Here is an 8,566-nt window from a genome sequence, read left to right on the forward strand (position 1 = left end):
ACGGACTCCATGCTAGCTCATATGACTTATGTCGGTTAAAAGAAAGCTCCCACAAAATAGAATATTTTAGAACCTAAGTGTAGTGACTCACAGTCTATGTTCAGATATTGTTTTATGATTTATACTTGATTAGATTTCAGTTTAAGTCTTATTTATGATCAAGGTGAGTCTTTTTACACTTAGCATGCATAATTTGTAAGCACGTTCATTTTCAATTTTACTTATTGCATTCTCACCTGCATACTCAGTATATTCCAGAAGTACTGACCATATATATGTCTATATGGCTACATTATTTCATAATATAGGTTCTCGTATTTGTCCCCAGCAGCACGACTAGTACTGATCACCATTTCCTATATTTTTACACATAATGATGGTTTGGGTTATTACATTGGATACAAATTTACCCACCATTTGTCCTCGAATGAACCTTAGGGTGAGGTCAGTTTGTCCTCAAATGACCCTTAGAGTGAGGTTAAAATATTTGCTGTCGGGCTTGATGTGTTCTTAACCATAACTACCAATTAGGAGAGTTGACTAATGTATGCTAGTTCATTATTCAATCATGCTCCTTTATAAGCGGCTATTACAACATTGCCTAATGTAGGCCCGACGATTATTCTAACATTTTTTCCTATGATGGATCATTTAATTAATTATTGGGAGAATCTCCCAAATATATTATATTTTCTTAAAGCATGAAAAGTTGAGATGAATATGGTTTGAGAAATGGTTTACCGTTTCCGCAGTTAATTACCATTGTAGTGGTAACTAACCATGACAAAGGTTCACATGAGTTAATGAATTTTCCCCCATTTTCACTTCACTTTCTCACAATTTTCTCAAGTTTCTCTACAGAGTCTCTTCTAGTCAACAAATTTATAATATTTTCTTCATCTCCTTTACTTTCTTTACATGTTTCTCATTATAAAATCATAGAAATATATTAGAATAGAGGGAATTCAGGTCATGTTAGTGTAGGTTTTTAAACTTGAGATTGGTAGTGTTCTTGAGTATAATGGTTGGCATGCCTAGTTTTGTTACGTTTTCAATGCTCCTAAAGTGTTCAGGGCATAAGATGACGTAGTTCATAGGGATTTTTGTCCATGGAAGTGTTGAAGATGAGAAGTCACCTTCTACAATGAATTTCTTTGATTTGGTCTTGGTTTAGGGTATTTCACACTGCTTTTTTGTGTGTGAAAAAGGTTCCCTCGCACTTTTCTAATCACAATCTATTCTTCATTTTCAAAATATGAAGAAAATTAAAAAATACTCCATGGAGGAAAGGTTGGTGGGTTGAAGACAACGAATTGTTGCAATGATAACTTTACCGCTGCAACGGTATTGTCGTAGATAAATGTCCACCATTATGGTGCCGCTACTGGGCATTGTGTACGTTCTTCTATATTTCTTTGAACTTTGAATTCTTCTTATTTTCCCTGGTGTCCCAATATGGTTCTAACTATTTTAATGTATTTATATAATCAGAATGGCCTCATAACCCACCACCGTAGGTGTTTTAATGTGGCTTGCTGCACCTAATATGGGGAGGGACAACATAATAGAAATTTCCTTCCTGAGCAAGGGTTTATCATGGATGAGGTGGAATATAGCTTTCTTGAATTCCATGACCAACTAAAAATGTTATGGTGGGAGATGCTAATCGAGTCGGGCCTAAAGTGTAACCTGGCCTGAGTCTGGGATTTTTATATTATTCCCTACGATAGAGTGGTCAGTACCTCTCCCTACCATTTTGATTCGAGGAAAGAATATGCCTGTGGATGTCACTATCACCAATGAAATATTGGGGGTTCCCAACCTCTCAAATATAGACTTTGAGGCCAATATTTAAGAGCCAAAATTTGGGTGGGTGGCTCGTTATTTGGATCATGACGGTAAGGTTAACGAGGTAAAGTGGCCCAATTAGAAAGTTATAAAGAGTGCATAATGTTCCCTTGAGGATAAGATTTGGTTGCAAGTGCTATTCCTGAATAATTCGTCCTTTGGGAAATATTACGGACATGGAGTAACACCGGGTTAAGGTTGTGGAATGTGCTATGGCAAGGATTGAGATAAATGTGGGGTCTCAGATCATTGACGAATGAAGGAAATTTAATGCCCCAGGGAGGTTGTTAAGGGAGCTCTTCTTACCTTCCCTTATTATGGAGTTGTGCAACAATTGAGTGTTCTTCAAGTATACCATGATGTCTAGAAGGAATGTGATGTAGCTATAACAACTTAGAGGAAGTCGTACTTGATGAGAGGCAAGAAGAAGAGGAAGATGGCAGAGAATGGTGAGAGTAGTATAGCTGGTGGGAGTGAAGGTACTTTCCATTCTCAGACACCCGCTCCTCCTAGAAACTAGGTGCCTTGCCTTTCTCCTATGTGCGATTATATGAAGAGGACATAAACGAATAAAATAGGATTGGCTCCTCCAAGCTCTACTATCCCAGTGGATACAACCTGAGCTTATGATGACCTCTAGAGGGAGATAAACAAAGAGAAGAGGTAGTGTCACTCTCGAGACTGAGTGCTAGTGAGGATGTGGAAGGTTGTTCGGGTTATATACTCTTACACTTTCCCTGATAAGGATCTCCCAAAGATATGTGCGAATGATGTCAAGGAGTTGTCATTCCTTAGCGGCATAGATTAGGAGCGCCCGAATGTTGCCAGCCTTGGGGATGACGCCACTAGCTAGACACTTTCCCGTGTTTATATTTTACTTTTTTTGGAATTTGGGTTACCCCAATTTGAGGCATGTATCAAGAAATTACTCCTCTTGGTATTGGCACTTTCATACATTTTTCCATCCTGTCCCCTTAATAGTAATTTTCTTGTCTTATAGTGTGTGTCAGATGAGTTTTTATCGTTGAATTGCTTAAAAAACATGGCTGCTAGAAACAATTACAAAAGTACGAAAATAGGGGATGCACATGGCAGGATTCTGCCTGGAGCCGCTGGAAGAATAATTTTACTAGTGCAGCTGTGCCACTGAAGTAGTAGCCTCCAATAACTCGTGAGTTTTTCCTTACCCAATACTAGGTTCTTTCTGTACGAAATTTCTCTTTCATGTTTGTTTTGAGTAGCGTAATAATATCTCCTTATATGTAATATATATTGAATTGACAATTCTCTTAACTCTGAACGATAAGCATCATAATTTTTGTGTACCAAATTAAATAGTGCCACACTTTATCAATCTCCTGAGACACTTGCTACCCTCCAAAGTATTCTACCAATAGTTGACCATCCAGGTGATTCATCTGGGATTAGATAGAAGACAAGTAGTACTCAATCATGTAAAGATGAGTCGTGGCTCAAGTTACAAAAATAAAGACACTCTTAGGATCGTACCCAATCCTTACATCCATTGGTTTGATAAACTACACACCATCCAACCCCACACACACTCAAAAATCTTATCCAAAAGTTGAACATCACAACAAGTTAACATACACCACTACCAATAACCATTACATAGTGTCACAAACCAAAAACTAAGGGTCATTATGGCGCTCGTTGTGGAAAGCCTTGACAAGTAAGCCTATCACACAAATTGATACAAAAGGAAAAATAATAGCAATAACCAAAGTAAGGCTTCTAGAATGAAGCAAAACCACACAATGGTATAGCAACAGAAGAACATAACCAAATGATATCATACCAAAATCCCAAAACCTAGTGTCACAATGTAAGAACTAACTAGTACCACTCGAGATCAGGATACATAAGATATCCAAAACTAGAACAAATCTATCTCTGAATGAGAAATAAAGACATAGTCTAAATAAAGAATGGTAGTAATAAACTCCAAAAGTAAGAATCCAACTACTACCTTGAATAACTAAAAAATATCACCGATTCCAACCACCGTGAGGTGCACTCGAACCTGGATCTGCATCAAAAGGGAACAATAAGGGTGAATATGGTCCACTTATACTTAGTAGGTATCATAGGCAGACGGAGCATTAGAGAAAATAAAGCATACAAAACACACACTAAGGGCATGTCACCTGCAATCAGGAAATTTCCCAAATAGTATCCCATACCATCTCCACTAACAGTTCTATAATATTCATATACACCGTAACAATACAAAAAAGAAGTACAAGTATACAGGTATCACATATATGAAATAGGACGAAAGAATTACACTTAGATAGGTATCACATCAAGGAAAATAATACATCACAGAAATATACAAAGTAAATAAAAATACAATGGAGATGCTAATGCTAATGCTAATGATGATGATGATAATAATGATGATGATGCTCGAGATTATCGGACAAACTACGTGTACACCCACAGATCTAAAGATTCCCAACATACGATCCATGGGGGGTTTGTCAACCCGTATACAACCAATATCCAATACCAATATCCATAACTTCTCTCCGACACATCAATCGGTAGAGTGTTTTAAAGATATTACATTTTCTATCTAAAATAGCTGGTGTTTCCAGTATTTTTAGTAATTCTATAGTGGTACAAATGTTTAATAAATGTATATGAGATGAGGTTGTAATGCTTACAACCAACCAGAATAACTATTTACATATCTAACCAATATACCAACTAAGCGAGCAAATAATCCACTCAATATTTTTAACCATCCATGAATTCCAACATAAACCATGTGCTAAGAGAGTAAAATACAATTAAATACACCATGGATACCATATTAGGCCTTTTCATTTTACACAACACAGTTAATTTTACGTATTCATAGACAACAATATCATGTAGCACCCCACACCGTCACACATAGCAAATAATATTCCAAAACCACCAAATACAATAATATATAGGCCCCCATACGGGCACAACACCATAATTATTGCCAATTTTATGATTAGTTACCACACCCTTAACATGTATTTGTATTGACATTCACTACGTAACCCAATCTGAAAAAATCTAAGCCATAACCTACCTCGAATGTCAAAAATTGGTTTGAAACCCTTCAATCTGAAGCCTTATTCCCTACAAACAAACTCAAAATCAACTAAAACATAGAATTATAGAATATAAGCGTCAAAAGAAAGCCAATGATACTCATAATGCCTATTTTTGAGTCGGTGTCAAAATGGATCCCCGAAATATGTTTTCAAAAAGAAGAGTAAAATCATAACTTTGTAATTTTGAAACATGCTCCCCATATTTTTATGCGCCTGAAGCTAAAAATTCAAGAGAAAATTAGTTTAAAATGAGGTCCTAATTGTAGAAAAACCATGTTCAAGCTTTAGCAACAAAAATTCCCAAAATTTATTTTAAAAATCGAGAATTGAAGTTGTTTTGAAGATGAAATCAAAAGAAAATTGATAATTATAAGATTACAAATAGATCTAAGTGAAAATAGGTTGAAATCGGGGCTTGAATAGAAGAATTACAATTTTTAGGTCTTACGAGCCTAAATTCTCAATTTCTACCTCTTAATCTATGTTTAAACAAGAATTACATGATAAAATTTAGAGAAAGTAGTTAAAATAGGTGTTATGGAGCTTACTCAAGCTTAAAAGTGGGAGAAATGACTCAAAATCATGAAACCCTAAGATCCAAGTCTCAAAATAATGTAAAATGGTGAAACATGGGTATATATAGGACCCAGGTATCGCATACGCAACCACCGAGTCGCATACACGAAACTTGGCCTGAAGGCGGGTATCACAATCACAACACTGACATAGCATACACGAGACTCGACTAAGATGTCGTGTATGTAATACTTGAGCCTAACCTGCCGAGTCGTGTACATGACCAGCCACTCGCGAGTGCAGTTGCACTAGCACTAGCACCAGGTAGAGACTTGGAAAGTTCCAAGTCTCTACGGACCCCTTGGGATTCCTTTAGAACCCCATGAATGCAAATGAACTATGCTACCCTTTCTAATTCGATGCTTCAGACTCAATAGGGATATCAAATTTTTGAATAAACATCATTATCACAAAGGTGACCCCCAAAATCCAATTTTACAACTTTTCGAGTCAATGGTCAAAATGAGTTATAAAAGCCACAAAACCACACCAACCATATAACCAACCTAAAATTGACATTTTGAATTAGCTGGTGCAGTTTATTTTTCCCTCCGACGCACATATCAATAAATGTTGATGGAAGTCAAGTCTAAGGCTTTTTAAGCCCCCCAAAACTATAATTTCACATAAATCACACCGAAATGCCTTGGGAACCATGCCAAGCATCCCTACCCTCCAGAAGTACCACAATGCAACCACGGGGAGAGTTACAAATGGTCAAATCATACAGAAAGGAATGTTTCACATAGATCATCAAAAGTTAGATTGTTACATCATCTATCACTAAAAATCTAGTTCTTCTTCAAACTAAAGGCAAGGTAAAATATTTGAATCAGCAAAAAGTTGGAGATAAGAAATATGCAGCTCAGACTTTGTCTCCTAAGTAGCCTCATCTATAGGTCGATGCTTCTAATGGACCTTAACCATCAAAATAACTCTAGAACGCAACCGTCTGACATATCTAGCCATGATGGAGACAAATTCCTTAACAAAAGTCAACCTCTCATCTAGTTGAACTGAATCCCAATGAATGACATGAGACTCATCTAAAATATAATGACGAATCATGAAAACATGAAAAAATGGATGAATAGTTGATAAAGCTAGGGGAAAAGCCTATTCATAAGCCATATCACTAACAACCCAAAGAATCTCAAATGGTCCAATATACCTGGGGCTTAGCTTGACCTCATCCCAGACCTCATTACACTTTTCATGGGTGAAACTCGAAGGAAAATATTATCACCAATACTAAATATGAAGGCATAAAGTCTATGATCTCCATAGCAATTTTACCTACTTTAAGTCGCACGAAATCTATCCTGAAAGACCTAAACATTATCCAAAGACTCATGAAGAAAGTCCATACCTCGAGGTCTAACCTCAGAAACCTTAAACTAACCAACTGGAGAGCGATAATGCCTACTCTATAAGGATGTAAAAGGAGCCATATAATACTAGAACAGTAGCTATTACTATATACAAATTTTGCCAAAGCTAGATGTTGGTCCCACTGACCACCAAAGTCCATTACATAAGCACAAAACACATCCTTCAATTCCTGAATAGTCCACTCAGACTGAACATTAGTCTGGGGGTGAAATGCCATACTAAGATCAACCCGAGTACCCAATTTATCTTGAAAAGTCTTACCAAAGTAAGATGTGAATATTAAACCTCGATCTCACATGATAGACACTGACACACCATGTAGATGCATAATCTCTTGAATATAGATATGTACACACCCTTCATCACTAAAAGAGATATGAATTAAATAAAGTAAGCAAATTTGGTCAATAAATCCATGATAACCCAAATACTATTAGAACCATGTGAAGTACAAGTCAACCCAGCCATGAAGTGCATAGTAATCTATTCCTACTTTCACTCAGGAATGGGTAACCTCTGTAATCCATCAGGCTTCAAATACTCAACTTTTGCATACTGGAAATATAAGCAACAAGCTGCAAATCTACTATATATCTCATCATACCACCCTAAAAGTAATGCTTTTGCAAATCATGATATATTTTAGTCACTCCCGAATAGATGGAATACCTAGAATAATGTGCCTCTTCCAAAATCAATCTAATCCAATCACCCACTCTCGGTACACAAACTTGGCCTCTAATCTTTAAAATATAATCCGAGTTGAGTGAGACCTTCTTAGCCTTACCACTCAACACCTTATCCCGAATCAATCTCAATACAACATGATCAAACTGATGAGCTCAAATCTACTCTATTAAATAAGACCTAGCCTCTACGAATTCCAAAACACACCTAAGTATTGAAATATCAAGCCTAACCATATGGTTAGACAAAGGTTGAACCTCTAAGGTCAAAGGCCTCTGGTGGATCAAAAGATGTGCCAAACTACCCATGCTAGTCGACTTTTAGCTTAAGCCATTTGAAACTACATTAGCCTTGCCCGAATGATAGGGAATGGTCAAGTCATAATCATTAAGCAACTCAAGCCAACTGTGCCACCTCATATTAAGATCTCGATGGGTGAATAAACACTAAAGGATCTAGTGATTTGAGAAAATCTCACAACGGACTCCATAAAAGTAGTGCCTCCATAACTTCAAAGCAAAACAACCGTGCAAAGCTTCAAATAATGGGTAGGATAATTCTTTTCACGAGGCTTCAATTGACAGGAAGCATACGTAATCACCTTACCCTTTTGCATTAAAAAAGTATCTAACGTAATGCCCGAAGCATCACAAAAGATGGTAAAACCCACACCCTTCTTGGGCAAAGTCAAGATAAGAGCAGATGTCAACAAACCCTTGAGCTTTTGGAAGCTCACCTCACAAGCATTTGACCACTAAAAGGAAATTATCTTCTGAGTTGGCTTGGTTAATGGAGCTACAATAGATAAAAACCCAAATAAAACATTGATAGTAACCTGCTAAGCCAATAAAACTTTGAATCTCGATGGGCAAAGTAGGCCTAGCCCAATCATGAACTATGCAATCTGGGTCGGATTAACCATAATACATTCCTTAGTAACCACATTA

The sequence above is a fragment of the Capsicum annuum genome, unplaced genomic scaffold, assembly GCF_002878395.1.
Source record: "Capsicum annuum cultivar UCD-10X-F1 unplaced genomic scaffold, UCD10Xv1.1 ctg1183, whole genome shotgun sequence".
In the NCBI taxonomy this organism is placed as follows: domain Eukaryota; kingdom Viridiplantae; phylum Streptophyta; class Magnoliopsida; order Solanales; family Solanaceae; genus Capsicum; species Capsicum annuum.